Raw genomic sequence first — 23,086 nt, 5'->3', positions numbered from 1 at the left:
TCCAGAGTCCTCCCGGATAACATAACCCAGAAGGACTCCTTCTTCAGTCGAACGGCATCCCTGACCATCGGGGTCCACCAAGGTGTTCGAGAGTTACCGCCCCTTGAGGTACCCAAGACCTTGAGATCACAGCTCATCACCGCAGCTTCAGCAATAGAGGTTTTGAACATCGCCCACTCAGGTTCAATGTCCCCAACCTCCACAGGGATGTCTGATAAGCTCTGACGGAGGTGTGAGTTGAAGATCTCCCGGACAGGGTCTTCCTTCAGACGTTCCCAGTTCACCCGCACTACCCGTTTGGGCTAACCAGGTCTGTCCAGAGTCTTCAACCACCCCTTGATCCAACTCACCACCATTATTTCCAACTGGCACTCAACAATGTTACATTAGTTCTTCATAATTCTCTGCTGCAACTTGATTGGACGCTGTGGGATTGGTTCAAACAAGTGGATTCTGGTGAATTAAGTGTCGTCATGCCGGAAATATAGTGTTAACGGTTAGTAGATTCAGGAAATGAAGGTAAATGGAATTGATTAATGGCACACTTTAAATAAAATATTTATCTTAATCTTTGGTCTTGGGCAAGCTTGGGTAAGTTTTAGTGACGTCACCAGTCATTGATATTGGAAGTCCAATATTTCCATCAAACAAGTTGTGTTTAACTCGGTTTTCACATCAGGTATGAGAATGTAAAAACATTTTCCTGACTGTAGTGTTTCACCTTCGATTATTATAAAGTGTTTATTATAAAGGTTATTATATTACATTACATTTTATTTGATTGTTGTTGTTAAAAGTGTTTGTTATCAGGCTGGAGTTGTGTTAATGTGTTTATTTGCTGTTGACCACCTCTGACATGACTTTGCTATTTTTAGCAGTTAAAGTAAAGGTGTTTTGGCGTGTTTGTAATAATATCAGTGTGTGGATCAGAGGTCCCCTGAGGCCCGGCACACTGTGACCACTGGGTCATAATTAGCTGTTTGCAGACTGGCTGTAGTCAGGCCGCTCCCCTGAGCCCGGCACGCTGCAGGTGACTCACTAATGACTCATTAAAGCATCCTTACATCAGCATCTGTGGACACCACTTTGGTCTTATCTACAAAGACACACACACAGACACACAGACACACACACACACACACACCACACACACACACACACACACAGACACAGACACACTCACACACACACACACACACTCAATCCCTTACATTACTTTTAGGTAAGATGCCCATCTCTGCTAAGATTGTTACCATATTACGACCTAAAGGTATAAAGTTATCAGACCTTAAAGTTACATTACAGGTCATTTAGGCAGACGCTCTATCCAGAGCGACTTACAGTGAACTAAGTACAGGGACAGTCTCCCTGGATCAACTCAGGGTTAAGTACTTGCTTAGGGGACACTGGTGGCAGCCGGGTATTGAAACTCAGAACCGATTCTACTGTTTTGGTTTGGAAGGCGTACCACTAGACCACTAGCTAACTCATTGTGATGAAAGCTCAACTTTAATTCTTATTATTGGTCGTCATGAGGGAGACAGACGGATAGATACATGTTTCTATGAAGGACTTGATTATTTGATTTGGATTTGATTTGGTTCTTTTGTCCCTTTTGAGTTTGAATAGACGTTCTCGTCAAATCAAAGAGTTGCAGCACATCTGGAAATGCAGCTTCACAAGCCTCCTGTTCCCTGCTTTAAATTGTTCCTATTAATTAATTTAAAATACAGTAAAATAGAATTCTACTTTATTACTCATGCTCACACTTACAACACAAGGATAAACATGCAGGCCTTCAAACTCAATGTAATACATTATACTATTATAGGTATTATTAAAGTTTGGAGTACATAGAAAAGCGCTATACAAGTCTAATGTATTATTATTATTACTCACATTAACACAAGTACTGTTTATGTTTACAAGTGTTCATGTTTAAATATGTAAATGAGGCATTATGTAATGTAACTGTTGGAGAGTTTAGACTAGTTTAGTCTACGAGTGGGATCCGGATTTCCTTCAAACAAACCCGACTGTTTACTATCCTGCTCCAACATGGGTGGAACGACCTCCCCATTGATGTGAGGACAGCAGACAGTCTTCCACGACCTTCTGCAGACTGAAACCTCACCTGTTTCCACTGCACCTTGGTGAATGAAGAAAACTAAATAACTGTTCTTTCTTTGTTCACTTGTATTGTTTTGGCTTATTTATAGCTAATAGTTGAATTTGTATTCTATTGTTTCTGTATGTACACTTCAAACTGGATATTTGAAGGACAGTGGTTCACTTATACGATTGTATTTGAAGCTATTGTACTTACAAGATTCTTGCCTGTTCGGAGTTGTATCTCCAGGATTGGTTTGGCACTTCTTGTACGTCCTTTGGACAAAAGCGTCAGCGTAAATGAACGGTAATGTAATGTGATGTAATTTAGGAGAAATCTACAAACATAAAGTAGAAACCAACAACTCTGATGTTCTGATGTTTTCTTTACACTCGTCTGACAGAAACAGCCCAAATTCAGGAAAAAAACATGTTTTGAACACTGGTATCAATTAAAAATGAAAAGATTAAATGTAATGAATACATGTTTAGTTATGACCCCTGTTGCCTCAGATCAGAAAAGATTCACACTAAAAGAAAATGGTTGTTTTGTTTTATTTCAGTGGAATAAGCTTTTTTTCCCTCTGTGGTGAGTCCTCCCCAATCACCACGAGACAAACTATGGATGATGGTGAGAAACACACACACACACACACATACACACACACACACACACACACACAAACTCAAGTCTAAATCCAAATCCATCTAAAACCCATTCAGATGGTATTAGGGGGTCAGGGCTCCTCAGGGGAGTTAATCCCGTCGGGCCCAAACATGTCTGTTTTCACCCTCTGATCAGGAGAAACTTCCAGAAACATCTGTTGACATTACCGACTGTTAAAACTATATTTAGTCTGCATGTTGAGGTTTATTTCACTGTTTAGTGGCAGCTTTTATCAGACAATAGTGAGAGAAGTGTTCAAATCTCATACCACACACTGAAAATACTTCACTACGAGTAAAAGTCCTGCATTTAATACCTTACTTTAGCCAAAGTATGTAATAATAATCTGCAAAATACAGTAAAAGTAGGCCGACTCAAAGTAAAAATACTTTATTAATTTATTTAGCTCATTAATTTTCTGCATTTTTTATTGTGTTGTTTCTGTGTGTGTGTGTGTGTGTGTGTGTGTGTGTGCAGGTGTTACTGAGGTGCTCTCCAGTGTGTTGGAGGACGTCAATCACGCTGTCAGCAGAAACGTTGGTGGTGCACATCTTCTGCATGAGCTGCTGAATGCTCCGTGGCTGCGCGCTCTGCTGCAGGTACGAGATGATTCATTACTTATTTAACAGTCGCACCATGAAGACGTCGACGACATCATTTCCTGTTTTGTCTGTCCAGATTTATGAGTGCCTGTTGGAGTTCGAGAGGTCGCCACCCACACCCCTTCTGCCTTATGCCTCAGAACTCTCACATGAGGTTTACACACACACACACACACACACACACACACACACACACACACACACACAAACACACACCACACACAACACACACACACACACACACACACACACACACACACACACACATTAGATAAGGCCAGCTGACAGGGTTCCTACAGCTTAACGTAAGATTTCAGACTTTTAATACCACTTTCAGACCAATTTAAATGCAATTTAATGTTACTACTGTGCAAGAAGCATTTAGTAAATTATTATTACAATTATTTATTTTTAAATAGACTTTTGAAAGGTGGATTCAAGACATTACAGTAGAGACACAAATTGACTACAAAACTGTTTGTCTGTCCATCAGATCATGACTGCAGTGCAGATGATTCACTGTCCTTCCTCTGAAGCTGTAGAGCTCCACAGCCTCCTCAGCTCACCTCACATCCAGGTGTGTATCATGTACCTCACATCCATGTGTGTATCATGTACCTCACAATCCAGGTGTGATCATGTACCTTACATGTACCTCACATCCAGGGTGTGTATCATGTACCTCACATCCAGGTGTGTATCATGTACCTCACATCCAGTGTGTATCATGTAGGTCACATCCAGGCGTGTATCATGTACCCTCACATCCAGGTGTGTATCATGTACCTCACATCCAGGTGTGTATCATGTACAGTGTGTATCATGTACCTCACATCCAGGCGTGTATCATGTACCTCACATCCAGGCGTGTATCATGTACCTCACATCCAGGTGGGTATCATGTACCTCACATCCAGGCGTGTATCATGTACCTCACATGCAGGTGTGTATCATGTACCTCACATGGCAGGTGTGTATCATGTACCTTCACCATGCAGGTGTGTATCATGTACCTCACATTCAGGTGTGTATCATGTACCTCACATCCAGGTGTGTATAATGTACTTCACATCCAGGTGTGTATCATGTACAGTGGTGTATCATGTACCTCACATCCAGGCGTGTATCATGTACAGTGTGTATCATGTACCTCACATCCAGGTGTGTATCATGTACAGTGGTGTATCATGTACCTCACATCCAGGCGTGTATCATGTACCTCACATCAAGTTGTGTATCATGTACCGTCACATCCAGGTGTGTGATCATGTACTTCACAACCAGGTGTGTGTCATGTACCTCACATCCAGGTGTGTATCATGTACCTTACATCTAGACGTGTATCATGTACCTCACATCCAGGTGTGTATCATGTACTTCACAACCAGGTGTGTGTCATGTACCTCACATCCAGGTGTGTATCATGTACCTCACATCCAGGCGTGTATCATGTACCTCACATCCAGGTGTGTTTCATGTACCCTCACATCCAGGTATGTATCATGTACTTCACAACCAGGTGTGTGTCATGTACCTCACATCCAGGTGTGTATCATGTACCTCACATCCAGGTGTGTATCATGTACTTCACAACAGGTGTGGTGTCATGTACCTCACATCCAGGTGTGTATCATGTACCTTACATCTAGACGTGTATCATGTACCCTCACATTCCAGCGGTATCATGTACCAGTCACATCCAGGCGTGTACATGTACCCTCACATCCAGGTGTGTGTCATGTACCTCACATCCAGGCGTGTATCATGTACCTCACATCCAGGCGTGTATCATGTACCTACACATCCAGATGTGTGTCATGGACCTCACATCCAGGCGTGTATCATGTACCTCACATCCAGGTGTGTATCATGTACCTCACATCCAGGTGTGTGTCATGTACCTACATCCAGGTGTGTATCATGGTACCTCACATCCAGGTGTGTATCATGTACTTCACAACCAGGTGTGTGGTCATGTACCTCACATCGCAGGCGGGTATCATGTACCTCACATCCAGGTTGTGTACCATGTACACCCTCCACATCCAGGTGGTGTATCATGTACTTCACAACCAGGTGTGTGTCATGTACCTCACATCCAGGGCGTGTATCATGTCCTCACAATCCAGGCGTGTATCATGTACCTCACATCCAGGTGTGTACCATGTACCCTCACAATCCAGGTGTGGATCATGGTACTTCACAACCAGGTGTGTGTCATGTACCTCACATCCAGGGCTGTGTATCAATGCAACCTCACATCCAGGTGTGTAATCATGTACACCCAAGCTCACATCAGGGTGTGTGTCATGTACCTCACAATCCAGGTGTATCATGTACCATCAACATCCAGGTGTGTAATCATGTACTTCACAACAGGGTGTGTGTCATGTACCTCGACATCCAGGCGTGTATCATGTACCCTAACATCCAGGTGTGTATCATGTAACTTCACAACCAGGTGTGTGGTCATGTTACCTCACATCCTTGGGTGTATCATGTAGGAGCTCTTGCAGTATTTGGCTCTCTGTTATAACACTCTGTCACCTTTTCTCCGTCTCTCAGGCCGTCCTGTCCTCCCACGACAGTGTAGCGAAGTCAGACTACGGACCTGTTGTTGCCCCCGCTGCCTGAGGAGATGCCGGAGGACGAGGAGGCCATGAGGATCGTTTGTCTTGGTGAAGAACAACCAGCCACTGGTGAGACGGGAGATTTTTATATTCCTGTTTTTTTACTCTTTAATTAAAATAATCTGCTTGAAGTTTGTGAGATTATAGAATTGTATGTGTTATTTGTTTCTAAGGTGAAAACTTCTGTTTGTATGAGAGTGAGCAGTGCTGCTGCACAGTCGAGTCGGCCATTTTAAGATCCACACGAGCGTCTGTATTTCAAATCACATCAAATCAAATTTATTTATATAACGCAATAAACCCAATATCACAAATTATACATTTGTCTCAGTGTGCTTTACAGACTGTACAGGTTACGACAACCCTCTGTCCTTAGACCCTCTGTCCTTACACCCTCTGTCCTTAGACCCTCTGTCCTTACAACCCTCTGTCCTTACAACCCTCTGGTCCTAGACCCTCTGTCTTTAGGACCATCTGTTCTCAGACCCCTCTGGGCTTTAGACCCTCTGTCTTTAGACCATCTGTCCTTAGACCCTCTGTCTTTAGACCATCTGTTCTCAGACCATCTGTCCTTAGACCCTCTGTACTTAGACCACTCTGTCTTAGACCATCTGTCCTTACACTCTCTGTCCTTAGAACCCCGGTCTTTAGACCATCTGTCCTTACTACTCTCTGTCCTTAGAGACCCTCTGTCCTTAGACCCTCTGTCCTTATAACCCTCTGTCTTTAGACCATCTGTCCTTAGACCCTCTGTACTTAGACCATCTGTTCTCATACCCTCTGTCCTTAGACCCTCTGTCCTTACACCCTCTGTCCTTAGACCCTCTGTCCTTAGACCCTCTGTCTTTAGACCATCTGTCCTTAGACCCTCTGGTACTTATACCCTCGGTCTTTAGACCATCTGTCCTTAGACCCTCTGTACTTATACCCTCTGTCCTTAGACCCTCTGTCTTTAGACCATCTGTCCTTACACTCTCTGTCCTTAGACCCTCTGTCCTTAGACCCTCTGTCCTTATACCCTCTGTACTTATACCCTCTGTCCTTAGACCCTCTGTCCTTAGACCCTCTGTCTTTAGACCCTCTGTCTTTAGACCCTCTGTCCTTAGACCCTCTGTCCTTACACTCTCTGTCCTTAGACCCTCTGGTCCTTAGACCCTCTGTCTTTAGACCCTCTGTTCTCAGACACTCTGTCCTTAGACCCTCTGTCCTTAGACCCTCTGTCTTTAGACCATCTGTTCTCAGACCCGCTGTACTTATAACCCTCTGTCCTTAGACCCTCTGTCCTTACCCCTCTGTCTTTAGACCCTCTGTCCTTAGACCCTCTGTCCTTACACTCTCTGTCCTTAGAACCCTCGGTCCTTAGACCCTCTGTCTTTAGACCATCTGTTCTCAGACCCTCTGTCCTTTAGACCATCTGTCCTTAGACCCTCTGTACTTATACCCTCGTCTTTAGACCATCTGTCCTTAGACCCTCTGTACTTATACCCTCTGTCCTTAGACCCTCTGTCTTTAGACGGCATCTATATCCTTACACCCTCTGTTCTTACACCCTCTGTTCTTACACCCTCTGTCCTTACACCCTCTGTCCTTAGACCGTCTGTCCTTAGACCCTCTGTACTTATACCCCTTGTCCTTAAACCCTCTCTGCTTAGACCCTCTGTCCTTAGACCCTCTGTTCTCAGCCCCTCCCTCTGTCCTCAAACCCTCTGTCCTTAGACCCTCTGTCCTTAGACCCTCTGTCCTTACACCCTCTGTTCTTACACGCTCTGTCCTTAGACCCTCTGTCCTTAGACCCTCTGGTCCTTAGACCATCTGTCCTCAGAACCCTCTGTCCTTAGAACTCCTCTGTACTTACGCCCTCTGTCCTCAGAACCTCTGCCTTAGACCCGCGTGTCCTACACACTCTCTTGTCCTTAGACCTCTGTCTTACACCCTCTGTCCGCAGACCGCTCTTGTCCCTTAGACCCTCTGTCCTTAAAACCTCTGTCTTAGACCCTCGTGTCCTTAGACCGCTCTGTCCTTATACCCTCCTGTCCTTAGACCCTCGGCGGAGCACACAAGGAAAAAACTTCCTAAAAGAAACTAACAATTAAAGGGGTAAAAATGGAAGAAACCTCAGGGAGAGACTGAGGAGGGATCCCTCTCCCAGACCAGACGTGCCTCACATTTGAAATTTCCAATAAATCTACAAGAGAAGTTATAAAGTGGTAAACAGATAAACACTGAAACTAGAGGAGCAATATTCTCTCTGAAATAACAGTTTAGTAATCTGTAATTAATAACTCAAGTTATTGAGTTAATAACTCAAGTCTCCTAAGTGCTAAAAAGTAACTAGTACAAGTATTTCCATATTATGCTCATTTCTATTTCTAGAAATATTTTGCTTTTAACTCCACCAGATTTATTTTAAAGCTTTCGTTGTATCCGTATCTTTTACTGCAGTAAAGGTAGTATACTACAGTGTAAAAATACTGTCACAAGTCAAAGTTATGCATTCAAACTCTTATTAAGTAAAGTACAAAAGCATATGCATCACAATATACTTAAAGTACCAAAAGTAAAGCATTATGCAGAATAAAATATATTAGACTGTTGGATTATAATTATAATAATGTGTTCATCACGTGTGTTGTGTGTGGTAAAAGGATGTTTTAATACTTTATATACTGCTGGGTAGCTTAATCCATAATAATAAATCATTAGTTATTAGTTTATATTTTAATAATGTGAACCTGCTAATTAAAGTTGTCAAAATAATTGCAGTGGGAGTAAAAGAGGATCATATCTGTCGCATCAATTTAAAAATACTAAGTGCAAGTACCTGAAATATGTTCTTGAGTACAGTACTCGAGGTGAATGTACTTAGTTACTGTCCACCGCTGCTTTTACATAAGTGTCAAACACTAGAGGAAACATCCAGACTGCAGTAACATGTCGCTAAAAGGTTTATAGTTTTGTGTCCAAACATCATTATGGGAAACACCAAGATTCAAGATTTCTAAATCCATTCAGTTATTGCAGTATTCTGTCTCAGGGTTTAAAACGTCTATAAGAACCTTTTGAGATATGAGTTCATTTTAAGCTATGAGCAGAGATCTTTCCTTATCCCTTGTTCTCCAGAGACGGAGAACAGCGCAGGGGAAGTGTAGACGGAGTGATCCGCAGTCGTTGGAGCAGCCTCCGCCGCCTCACGCTGGACCGCCTGGTCCCTGCGAGGAGGGCGTGGTCGGGGGGAGGCAGCTCAGAGCGACTGAAAGATGAAGCCAGGCCTCTGCCCCTCCCCAGGGGGGGGGACAGTCACGCCCCTTTCTTCCTCGCTATGAGTCCACAGGAAGCTGCCGCTTGTGTCCGCAAAGTGCGGCGCTGTGGAAGAAAGGGCTCAACCAATCAGCTCCCTCCGTCTTTAGTCCGGCCGCCTGCAGTGGTAAGAGCAGGAGGACTGTTGGACTTTACAATCACCATTCATCCGTCCATTTCTTCATTCATCTAGTATGATCTGACGTCCAGACACCAAAGCAGCCACAGTGAAGTATTTATCAGGGATCGCAGAGCGTTAACACTGAGAGGACTAAACATTCAGGAGCCAAGCGTCTCGGTGTCCCTGTGACACAGCTGAGTCCTGCACAGGAAGACAAATTCACTTTCTTCTTTTAGGTTTTATTAGTCAAGGTTTGATCACTGTGTGGTTGCATGCTCTCTTTTGCATTCCACGCATGGATCATCAAAACATTATACATTTTTGCTGAAACGGTATCCTTTAATAAGTTCATAGTATAGTGCGCTTTATCTCGACATGAACAACATCTCCTGCAGCTCCCAGAGAGAGCACTGATTCCCTCTGATGATGCTTGATAACTTTAAATAATCCATTCATCCATCCATCTCTGCATTTGCTCATTCCTTTGTCGAGAAGTCCATCTTTTAATTCATCCATTGTGAATCTTTCATCTCACAAACAAACGTATTATCCTCATCGTCCATCAGTTGTCATCCATCTTGTTCATTTTACCATCATTTTGCTTTTTCCTGCTCTGCTATTCTCTTTCAGTGATGGGATTTTCACTTTTCTGTTGGCACTTTCTTGTCTCATCCGCCTTCCAAACTGGAGGTTCATTTCAGAGAAACCCCAATCACAACAGAAGAGAAGGTTCCTCTACGGGAGGGAGCAGTGATGACTATGCCATCCTCCTCATCCAGTACCCAGTTTACAGCCTTCCCAGCTCCACCTGTGTTATACAAAAAGGCCACTACAGGCGGACACTCGAGGAACATCCCTACGCCCGGCCGGAGCCCCTCTTGTTCTGGGATGAACCCTCTTAGAGCCCACACAGCACCTTCTAGTCCTGCACCTTGTCGCTCCACGTGGCAGCAGGGCGTTAGCACGCTCCCCCACCGCTTGTCAGCCAACATGGCCGTCAAACTGGATCTCATAACATATTGCAAGAAGAGCCTCAAAGTCGTCCCTTCATGACCCACTATGCTACTGCTCCTTGTCACAATGGACGCCAGAGAGCAACCACAGCAGATACAAAATGAGCAGCGGCAACCAAAACTCCTTCCACATCCTGAGCTCACTAATCAATGCAGCATGGAGAAGCTCAGGTCCACAGTTCAGACGGTGGCCAGCAGCATCGAGCACGGCACTCAGGACGTCCGCCATCTTGGCCATAAGATGGTGGTGGCGACGGAGATGATCACAGACAGCGGAGAGGAGAATGCCCAGGCGCTCAACCTGCTGGCTGAGGTGGTGGACAAGCTACAGGGGCTCATTGTAGCCAGCAAACACCCTGAGGTGTCCCCTCCATGTAGGCCCAAACAGCCTCCTCCCCAACCTCCTCCGAGGGTCTCCTCAATGTCTCCAAAAGTGGTCCGCAAACCTCCCACACCTTACCCCCGCCACCTCTCGTCTTCCTCTTCCTGCTCCTCCTCTTCGTCCTCCACGTCTGTCAGTTCCTGTGCAGACAGCTTCGCAACATTGAGAAGTTCAAAACTAAAGAACGGAGAAAGGAGGACGGTGGTGACGTTTGGGGCCACCCCCAGGGCAGGTTGTGGGGGTCCTAATGGACATTTGGGGCTCAACAACGAAGCAGTTTCTAGCGCTCCTCTGGAGGACCAACAGGACTATAACAGCACAGGCTGCTTGACAACCAAGAAGAAGAAAAAGAATAAGTAGGACCAAAACAAACTGCTTCCTCTCCTTGTCTGCTGTGGCGTTAAAAACAGATTAAAATACCTTTGAATGTAGATCTACATCCCAACCAGGAACACAGTTTAACTCTATATCAGAAGGAGGATTATCTTTTCAGTTATTGGACAACAAACACTTTTGAGACCCAGACTCTGGATTTATCACTCAAGGGGAAAAAGCTTCATATTTAAAGGTACAGAGAAATTATATTTTATCAACCAACATCTTCATTTCATCATCGTCTCTTTTTCCTTCTTCGCAGTTTCTCTTGACAGTATGCCCATCTGTTGGTCTAAGACTTTCTTATATTAATTTGTCTAGATTAGTCAAATCAAATCATTGAGTGGTTTAATCAAGGGGACAGAAGTTGCTTTGTGACGGAGAAAGGTAATGTGGGGTGTCATCTGCATAATTATGTTGCCAAGTTTAATTTTCCAGTGTGTTTTCCATCTGCTGCAGAGTTTTATTCTACATGTTTTTAAAAATAATATAAAGCATTTACTGTGTTTATGTGAAGTCTGATAAATGTCCTCAAGTGATGTCACTTGAGTCAGCATCAGCTGAGGACTACAAATTTGAAAAAATATGTATATGGAAGAATGGAGTGTGCAAAAAGTGAGCTGGTCATCTCTGCTGCAGAGGCTCCATGATACATAGCCTGCTAACTAGCATAACACACACCTGAATCGCCCTCACACAAAAAATAGACGTTGCATTGTGGGTAATGTAGGCACCAGACTTTGACAACAGAGTTATAGGAGGGCAATGCTAAATCAGACGAGCACTCTTTTAATGGCATGTAAAGGTTATTGTACCTGCTTAACATCAACATGTTAGCATGCTACTATTAGCATTTAGCTCCTAAGTAAATCCTCATAGAGCATGGCTGTAGACTCTTAGCTTTGTTTACTTATTGCTTGCATGTTATTATATATGGTATGAGGAGCACAAGGCATACACTATTTTATTAATTATGTTTGCTTTTAGTTTTAATGAACCAAAGACTGTACATAACTTTCCATTCATCAGCTCGCACTTTAAGAGCTTCAGTCATCAGTTGCTTTCATCCTCCATTTGTATCGTTCTTTTATATTCCTCTCTGTTCATACAGAGCTGGTAGTTACTGCACATGTAGACACTGAAGGTGTTTGTCTGTCTGTCCTTTAGGGGGCGACGATACGGAGGGACGAGGAGACGGGAGCCATCTACATCGCCAGGGTGATTCATGGAGGACTGGCCGACCGCAGCGGTGAGATGAAACTTATTCAATTATTCAAAAATGTGTTCAAGTAAAAGTATTAAACGTGCTCAAAAGTTGCAACATCATGGTTGTGTGTGTGTCAGGACTCCTAAACCCTGGTGACCTGTTAGTGGAGGTGAACGGGAACCCTGTGGGAGGTCTGGAGCCAGAACAGATCATCCAGATACTGGTGGGTCATCAATATTAATAAATAAAGACCAGAGATGGCTTACGTAAAGATCTTTTTTATTTCAATTTCTAGCAATGACAAGAAAACTATATGTGCACAATATTAAGCAACAAAAGGAGAATAAATATCTCCTGTGTGGTATGCTCATCAGTGTGACCACTATGTGATTGTTAGTACAATTTATCATTCTTTTACTATTTGTTGTTTTTGCAGATCAATTCCCATGGAACGATCCTGTTTAAAGTCATTCCTGATGCAGCTCAGAGCAGCGGCAGCCACAAGTCGGTAAGTATTGAACTTATGTACAAATACTAGGTACTAGGTACTTGAGTATTTCCATTTTCTGCTACTTTATCTTTCTCCTCCCTCTACATCTCTGGTAAAAACAATATATAATAATTTTTACTGCACAATCAGTACTTTTACTTAATAAGTAAAAGTATTTGTTTGTCATAGAGCATTATTATTGATGCATTAAACAGTATTTTAATGTTACACAGCGTTTGAGTGAAGCTCGTTTAAATGCTTCATATACTTTAGTTTATCTATAACGCAGCATCATATCTTAGATTATAGTTTTAGTTATAAAATCTTCATCTGGAAACTGATTGTAGGTCTTAAATAAATGCAGTGAAGTTCTAAGCACAATGTTTCCCTCTGGAATGAGATGCAGTAGAAGAATGAAGTGAGTTCTGTGTGTCTGTCAGGTGTACGTGAGGGCGATGGTGGACTACTGCCCCCTGCAGGACGCCTCCATCCCGTGTCCTGATGCCGGCATGGCGTTCTGCAGAGGGGACCTGCTGGAGGTGGTCGACCAGTCTGACGGACGCTGGTGGCAGGCGAGGAAGCTGCCCTGCTCCGCGTCCTGCGCTGGTCTGATCCCCTCTGCCAGCGTGCTGAAGAGGTGACGCTGCACAAACTAAATGATAATAATAATAATAATAATAATAATAATAATAATAATAATGTGAAGATAACAATCTACTGTTTCCAGGAATCTAAGACGTCTTCAAATGTTTCTTTCTGTTTTACCAATCATCCCTTTTTAGCAGAAAAAAAAAAAACCTTTTGAGATATTTCCTGCTAATTTCTCCTGAAACAATTAGTTGATTATTAAAAATGTTTCATAATTATTCATTCACATTAATTCATTTTCTTGATGAATCCGTTAACGATTGCACCTTTACTTGTAGCCAATGTGAAGCAGCTGAACTCTGAGTGTGTTTCCTCCTGTGCAGTAAACAAAGGGAGCAGTGGTGGTGTCAGCCGTTACAGGTTCACACCTGCATCCGACCCTGTGAGCACTCGTACATCACCCCTCATGTGTCTACTGTGTGCAGTAACTGGCTTACAATGAGCTTATAAAACATTAATAACTAAATGTGTAAATGCTGAAGATTTTAGCCATTCATTTTTTATTTTGCATTTCGAGAAGTTAAACTTTCAGTATTTGTGCTGACGCGAGTAGTTTGATTTTGTTTATTCTCAACATTTCCACTTTATTCTCAAAATGTTCACGTTTTTCTCAAGTTTTTGACATTTATAATGAATTTTCAACATTCAGACTTTATTCTATTTATTCTTAAATCTTCCTCCTCATAGTTGTTATGCTCGGGCCTCATACTGTCCCGTCTGCACACAGAATATGAAACGTTGTGAATGTGACTTCTCTCTCTGTTCTCTCGTCGCTCCGCAGTGACTCTGGGGGATAACGGTGAGACGGCTCATACTTCACTTTTATTTACACATCTGATCCAATAGTTTAGTATCTGGTCTTTACTTAAATATGATGTTTTTATTGAATGTGCCTTCATGTCATGCACAGTAGTAATGATATGAGATATCATTTGGGTTATGGTAGTTTGGTTTAACTTTTTCTAGCTGTAAGATATTTTTATCACTTTCACTAAAGTTAGTTTGATGACAAAATGATGTAGAGACCTAATTATTATTAATATTATTAATATTAATATTATTAATATTTCTACATTATTATTATTGTTATTTTTTGCTGCTGTTTCATATTCTGTATATTCTGTTCATATATAGTTTCAGAACCACATAAGATAAGATACGATTAAGAGTTATTACGATATTACGATACTTTACTATACATTACTTTATGATATTACATTACTTTATGATATTACGATACTTTACGATATTAAGTTACTTACGATACGTTACTTTACGATATTACGTTACTTTACGATATTACGTTACTTTACTATACGTTACTATACGTTACTATACGTTACTTTGCGATATTACGATACTTACGATACGTTACTTTACGATACGTTACTTTACGATATTACGATACTTTACGATACTTTACGATACGTTACGATACTTTACGATACTTTACAATACGTTACTTTACGATACGTTATTTTACGATACGTTATTTTACGATACGTTACTTTACGATATTACAATACTTTACGATATTACAATACTTTACGATACTTACGTACTTTACTATACGTTACTATACGTTACTTTACGATATTACGTTACTTTACGATATTACGATACTTTACGATACTTTACGGTACTTTACGATACGTTACTTTACGATGCGTTACTTTACGATATTACGTTACTTTACTATACGTACTTTACTATACGTTACTTCACGATACGTTACTTTACTATATGTTACTTTACCATATGTTACCTTACCATACGTTACTTACGATACGTTACTTTATTATACGTTACTTTACGATACGTTACTTTACTATTCGTTACTTTACTATACGTTACTTTACTATACGTTACTTTACTATACGTTACTTTACTTTACTTTATTTTATGATATATTACTTTACTATACTTTACTATATATTACTTTACGATACGTTACTTTACTATACTTTACGATACGTTACTTTACTATACGTTACTTTACTATACGTTACTTTACTATGCGTTACTTTACTATACTTTACTTTACTATACGTTACTTTACTATACGTTACTTTACAATACGTTACTTTATGATACATTACTTTACTATACTTTACTATACGTTACTTTACTATACCTTACTTTACGATACGTTACTTTACTATACGTTACTTTACTATACTTTACTTTACTATACGTTACTTTACTATACGTTACTTTACAATACGTTACTTTACGATACATTACTTTACTATACTTTACTATACGTTACTTTACTATACGTTACTTTACGATACGTTACTTTACGATACGTTACTTTACTATACGTTACTTTACGATACGTTACTTTACTATACGTTACTTTACTATACGTTACTTTACTATACGTTACTTTACTATACGTTATTTTACGATACGTTACTTTACTATACGTTACTTTACGATACGTTATTTACGATACGTTACTTTACTATACGTTACTTTACTATACTTTACTTTACTATACGTTACTATATGTTACTATACGTTACTTTACTATACTTTACGATACGTTACTTTACTATACTTTACGATACGTTACTTTACTATACGTTACTTTACTATACGTTACTTTACAATACGTTACTTTACGATACGTTACTTTACTATACGTTACTTTACGATACGTTACTTTACTATACGTCACTTTACTATACGTTACTTTACTATACGTTACTTTACTATACGTTATTTTACGATACGTTACTTTACTATACGTTACTTTACAATACGTTACTTTACGATACGTTACTTTACTATACGTTACTTTACGATACGTTACTTTACTATACGTCACTTTACTATACGTTACTTTACTATACGTTACTTTACTATACGTTATTTTACGATACGTTACTTTACTATACGTTACTTTACGATACGTTATTTTACGATACGTTACTTTACTATACGTTACTTTACTATACGTTACTTTACTATACGTTACTTTACGATACTTTACAATACGTTACTTTACTATACGTTACTTTACGATACGGTACTTTACGATATGTTACCTTACTATACATTACTTTACTATAAGTTACTTTACTTTACGGTACTTTCCGCTATGTTACTTTACAATACGTTACTTTACAATACGTTACTTTACGATAAGGTACTTCACGATATGTTACCTTACTATACGTTACTATACTATAAGTTGCTTTACTATATTTTACTATACTTTACTATACTTTACTATACTTTACTTTACGATACATTACTTTACTATACGTTACTTTACTTTTTCCAGCTGTTCCAGAGGACGATGGAACGCATGCTGATGAAAAATACACAGTAACAGGTAACATGTCACAATAATTATATAAATATATATATTACTGTATATATTATGATATTATATATACAGTTTAATTTTGTCTGTTTAGTTCACGTTCAACATGCAGAAGAAAATATTGAAGTTGAAGAATGTTTTTCAGTTTTGTGCTGTTTTCCAAAATTCTATGAAACAGTTTCCTTTTAATTTGCATGTAATCCATAAAACCAAACATCTGCTGCTCTGGAACGTGTTTCACTTTGTTTTCTGTGTTATAAGTTCATTTAATGTGACAATTTATGTCACAATTAAAAAAAATAGTATTTAGTTTTAGTTATTTATTCACTTCAAAAACTCACATTATTAAAAAAAAAAATATATATATTCATTTAATTATGACGCAGCAATAGCATGCATAAAAAGAACAAAGAAAATACATGTTATGTAAAATAAATAATGAATATGGCACAGCTTCACCAGCTGTCGTCGCAGGAAACAGAAGAACATCTTAAGAAAACTTAACATTAATTTAACTATGGGTTTTGTATTTCACTTATTTATTTGTTTGATTATTTCTTATTTATGCTTTTTTCACAGTTTTCTGTGTTAATTATTCCCTTGTGTGTGTTTAATGAAAATCAGTGTTTAACAAAATCAAGTTTACTTTAGTGTAAAGTTTGAATGTTTTCTCTTGTCAGATGAGGCTGAAAGTGATATTACTGATGGGCTCTACCTGGGTGAGACACGTCAGCTAGTTAGTTAGTTTGTCTGTTTGTCTGTTTGTTTGTTGTTTTTCATTTTGTTTGTCTGTTTGTTTGTTTGTCGTTTGTTTGTTTGTCTGTTTATTTGTTTGTTTTTCATTTTGTTTGTCTGTTTGTTTATCTGTCTGTTTGTTTGTTTGTCTGTTGTTTGTCTGTTTGTTGTCTGTTTGTTGGTTTGTTTGATTTGTCTGTTTGTCTGTTTGTTTTTCATTTTGTTTGTCTGTTTGTTTGTTTTCATTTTGTTTGTCTGTTTGTTTGTTGTCTGTTTGTTTGTCTGTTTGTTTGTCTGTTTGTTTGTTTGTCTGTTTGTTTGTCTGTTTGTTTGTTTGTCTGTTTGTTTGTCTGTCTGTTGTCTGTTTGTTTGTCTGTTTGTTTGTCTGTCTGTTCGTTTGTCTTTGTTTGTCTGTTTGTTTGTCTGTCTTTCGTTTGTCTGTTTGTTTGTATGTGTTGTTTGTCTGTTTGTCTGTTTGTTTGTCTGTTTGTCTGCTGTTTTTTTGTCTGTTTGTTGTTTTGTTTGTCTGTTTGTTTGTTTGTTTTGTCTGTTTAGGGGGGGGGGGGGGGGGTGTTTGTCCTGTTTGTTCGCTGTTTGTTTGTCTGTTTGTTTGTCTGTTTGTCCTGTCTGTTTGTCTGTTTGTCTTTTTGTTTGTTCTGTTTTTCTGTTTGTTTGTTTGGTTTTCATTTTGTTTGTCTGTTTGTTTGTTTGTCTGTTTGTTTTGTTTGTTTGTCTGTTTATTTGTTTGTTTTTCATTTTGTTTGTCTGTTTGTTTATATGTCTGTTTGTTTGTTTGTTTGTCTGTTTGTCTGTTTGTTTTTCATTTTGTTTGTCTGTTTGTCTGTTTGTTTGTTTGTTTGTTTTTTTTTTTGTTTGTCTGTTTGTTTGTTTGTCTGTTTGTTTGTCTGTTTGTTTGTTTGTTTTTCATTTTGTTTGTCTGTTTGTCTGTTTGTTTGTCTGTTTGTTTTTCATTTGTTTGTCTCGTTGTTTTTCATTTTGTTTGTCTGTTTGTCTGTTTGTTTGTTTGTTTTCATTTTGTTTGTCTGTTTGTTCGTTTGTTTGTCTGTTTGGTTTGTTTGTCTGTTTGTTTGTCTGTTTGTTTGTTTGTTTTTCATTTTGTTTGTCTGTTTGTTCGTTTGTTTGTCTGTTTGTTTGTTTGTCTGTTTGTTTGTTTGGTCTGTTGTTTGTCTGTTTGTTTGTCTGTCTGTTGTTTGTCTGTTTGTTTGTTTGTCTGTTTGGTTTGTTTGTTTGTCTGTCTGTTTGTCTGTCTGTTTGTCTGTTTGTTTGTCTGTCTGTTTGTCTGTCTGTTTGTTTTGTCTGTTTGTACACAATACTGATGCCTTCATCAGGAGTCAATGCTTGTTGTACTTTTGTTCTGCTTCGCATGTTGATGGAAGATTAAAATATTTAATTCAATAAAAATAAAGAAATTATTGAGTGACTTGTATTTTTAAATCAGACATAAAGCTACTCAGATTATATTTCTTATTGACGTGATGTCGAAACATTTTATATAAACGGCTCTGACAGTTGCAAAACACTGATATTGAACGTTTCAGCAAAATGTTGACAACATTCCTCAAGAGTTTCATCTGTAAACATACTCTGGATTATTGTGACAAAGCAGTGAATTCATTATGTTCACCAGCTGGTTTCCGGCGCAGTTTCCGTCTCTGGAGGCGGACGTCCTACAGGAGGAGGCGACAGTCCTGCACCTCCTGCTCCCCCGACACCAGCGCCCTGTCCTCCCCCTACGAGGAGGTGGCTTTGTACCAGCGCCCCCCTCAGGAGAGCCACCGCCTCGTCATCCTCATCGGTGAGACGGGAAGGTTTTCATTGATCATGTGGTTCCTCTCAGTGTTTGTTTTGAGACACTAAACAAAACATATTTTTTCATGCATTTCACAATATTTAGATGTTGGAATGTTTATCTTCTATAACTCGTCTTCTGTCAGACGAGAGGAAACATCCACATCCAGAGTTTATGTTACTAACTTTGTGTCTGTACATTTAGAGCTCATGTTATACACGCTACACTAACTACATGCAGGAGATGCACAGAGTTCTGTGTGTTGACAGGATTCAGTGATTTAATGGAGTGATACAAAGACAGATCCAGAATCTGTACAAACCTTTGACATGTGAACAACATGCAACACTTTGAACCTGCTTCATCCAGACTTCGCTTTAGATCTGGACATGGAGCAGATCAGCACATATTTAATAACATAAAGACTCATTTACATGTTTAAAACATCACATTGTTCTTGTGTGGTTTCCTCATCTGTGTCTCCCTGCAGGTGCGACCAGAGTTGGAGTGAATGAATTGAGGAAAAGATTGATCAAACTGAACCCGTCCACCTTCCAGGGACCCGTACCGCGTATGTCACACTGTGTGTTACATGAAGCATATTTCATCATTTCTATTCTGTTTAAACAAAAGAAAACAATTTAGATTCTATTTTTATGTAGCACTTACATAAGACTGCATATAAGAAAAATAAGAAATGCAAATATAACATATATATACAGTATATAACAAAATATTTATAACATCATTCCGAAACTACAAGAACAAAACAATAATTTAATAATCTGCTGTTATGGTACAATCTCAAGACTTTTTGAGACTTTTTTAATGCTATTTCGAGTGACATTTAAACATATTTTACGCTCGTTATTGTGAGAGTCAGTTTGTAATTAAAATAATAATATATAATAATTTTTTTTAATAGATGTTACCAATTATTTTACGATGCAGTGTAAGAAAAAAACGATTCATAAAATCCATTTTTAGCACTTTTAGGACTTTTGAAATATTGATCCTGGTCCTTTAAATACAATATAAATAATAAGTCAAATATAAATATGTATATAAACATATACATACACCAAGTGTGATGAATGTAAATAATACAAATAACATAACAAGTCAATGTTCAACCTAAAGGAAAAACTAAAAATAATTCATTCATTTATTAAAATAAGACATTGTAATAACGACTACAGCTTTATTTTTAAAGTCAATGCATTTTAAGACTTGTTAATAAGGATCTGCTGATTAACACACGACGTGACTTTTTATCTGATATCTGTGGAGGATGTTGGGGAGACGTGTGCGTTCCCAACTTAAGAAATATAAACTGTAAATAACTGTAAATAGAAATTAAACAAACTGTGATGTTTGAAGATAATTCCACTGGTTCATAATCTTTAGTGAAGAACAACCTGTGAGCTGAATGATCCATTTTGATTGGCTCCTGTTCCTGCAGACACCACTCGTCCAATCAGAGCAGGGGAGCAGACAGGAAGAGAATACCACTTTGTCACCAAAGAGCTGTTTGAGTACATGGTGTGTAACCACAGGTGAGCCTTCAGTTTCCCTGTGAACACGTCAAACACTTGTTATTCCACAATTTCATTTACTTTGATTTCATTATGATTTATTTCTAACTTTCTGTATTTCAAAGACGTTACTGTTGCTCTAACCTGAGAGAAGGTAACCGCGTCACCCAGCAGCGTACAAGGGATTTAACAAATCAAGTAAAACTTCACACTGTTAGTGTGTGTGTGTGTGTGTGTGTGTGTGTGTGTGTGTGTTGTGGTGTGTGTGGTGTGTGGTGTGTGTGTGTGTGTGTGTGTGTGTGTGTGTGTGTGTGTGTGTGTGTGTTGTGTGTTGTGTGTGGGTGTGTGTGTGTGGTGTCTGTGTATGTGTGTGTGTGTGTGTGTGTGTTGTTGTGTGTGTGTGTGTGTGTGTGTGTTGTGTGTGTGTCTGTGTGTGTCTGTGTGTGTGTGTCTGTGTGTGTGTCTGTGTGTGTGTGTGTCTGTGTGTTGTGTGGTGTGTGTGGTCTGTGTGTGTCTGTGGTGTGGGTGTGTGTGTTCTGTGTGTGTGTGTGTGTGTCTGTGTCTGTGTGTGGTGTGTGTGTGTGTGTGTCTGTGTGTGTGTGTGTCTGTTGTGTGTGTGTGTGTGTGTGTGTGTGTGTGTGTGTTGTGTGGTGTCTGTGTGTGTCTGTGTGTCTGTGTGTGTGTGTGTGTGTGTGTATGTGTGTGTGTGTGTGTGTGTTGTGGTGTGGTGTGTCTGTGTGTGTGTCTGTCTGTCTGTGTGTGTGTGTGTGTGTGTGTGTGTGTGTGTCTGTGTGTGTCTGTGTGTGTGTGTCTGTGTGTCTGTGTGTGTGTGTGTCTGTGTGTGTGTGTGTCTGTGTGTCTGTGTGTGTGTCTGTGTGTGTGTGTCTGTGTGTCGTGTGTGTGTGTGTCTGTGGTGTATGTGTGTGTCTGTGTGTGTGTGTGTGTGTGTGTGTGTGTCTGTGTGTGTGTGTGTCTGTCTGTGTGTGTGTGTGTGTGTGTGTGTGTGTGTGTGTGTGTGTGTCTGTGTGTGTCTGTGTGTGTCTGTGTGTCTGTGTGTGTGTGTGTGTGTGTGTGTGTGTGTGCAGGTTTGTGGAGTACGGGGAGTATAAGGGTCAGCTGTACGGCACCAGCACTGATGCTATCGATGAGGTGCTGAAACGAGGACAGATGTGCATCATCAACGCTGAGCCTCATGTGAGTCTCAGTCAAACAGCTGATCTCTGAAGTTATCAGGAGGAAATAGAGCTGTTGTTGTTGTCGGGGACTATTTGTAGCAGCAGATTATTATTATTAATAATGATAATAATAGTTCATTACAATATAAAACTCAGTTCCTGTATTTGTATATGTATATATATATCAATACACGCAGTGATCTCAGATTATGCTTCTTTTGTTTTTTCCAGAGCATCCAGCCGCTGAGGACGAGGAAGCTGAAGCCGTACGTGATCTTCATCAAAGCTCCGGCGGCAGAGCGCCTGAGAGAAACACGGAGAGACGCCCGCATCGCCACCAGCTGCAGCAGCAACAGAGCGTTCACAGTGAGCACTAGCATGTCTTCAGGAACACCTTCTTCTTCTCTCATAATAATAACTGTTCAAGGCCCGACACGACTATTTACATTTTGACACTTTGGGCATTTTAAAACAAAAAATAAATAAAAAAATGTAACCAAATAGTTTAACTTTTGTTCTCCAAATATTACAAATGTTTTCGTTTTCTACGTACAGTTCGACGTTCGAAGAAGTTTTGCTGAATCAGCACATTGTTAATTCAGCGTTATTGTGCAGCTGACTCTGAAACAGGAAGCTGTTTGATGCTAAGCTAACGGCTAACTTTATTGTTCTGTTCTCATTCAGCTGTGTCTGTCATGTTCAACCTCCCTGTGTTCCTCGTCCTGCAGGAGGAAGACTTCGTGGAGCTGGAGGAGGCGTCCCGGCTGACGGAGCTGAAGTACAAACAGTTTTTGACTTCGTGCTGGTGAACGACTGCCTGCAGGACGCCTGCACGCAGCTCTTCTACGTCATCCAGGAGGCTCAAGACGAAGCGCAGTGGATCCCCGTCAGCTGGAGCCTCGAGGACGAGTGAAGCAGGAGAGCCGGAGCCGCAATGAGATGAGGAGAGAAAGAAG

General features: G+C 40.0%; 1 pseudogene; it reads left to right on the top strand.

Annotated features, from left to right (window-relative positions):
- The first annotated feature begins 2,730 nt into the window (after positions 1 to 2,730).
- Positions 2,731 to 23,043, top strand: LOC115005381 (MAGUK p55 subfamily member 4-like; annotated as a pseudogene).
- Positions 23,044 to 23,086: the final 43 nt, after the last annotated feature.

This window comes from Cottoperca gobio, unplaced genomic scaffold, assembly GCF_900634415.1.
Source record: "Cottoperca gobio unplaced genomic scaffold, fCotGob3.1 fCotGob3_296arrow_ctg1, whole genome shotgun sequence".
Lineage (NCBI taxonomy): Eukaryota > Metazoa > Chordata > Actinopteri > Perciformes > Bovichtidae > Cottoperca > Cottoperca gobio.
The sequence above is the reverse complement of the archived record's forward strand: the minus strand, read 5'-3'. Positions and strand labels throughout refer to the sequence as shown.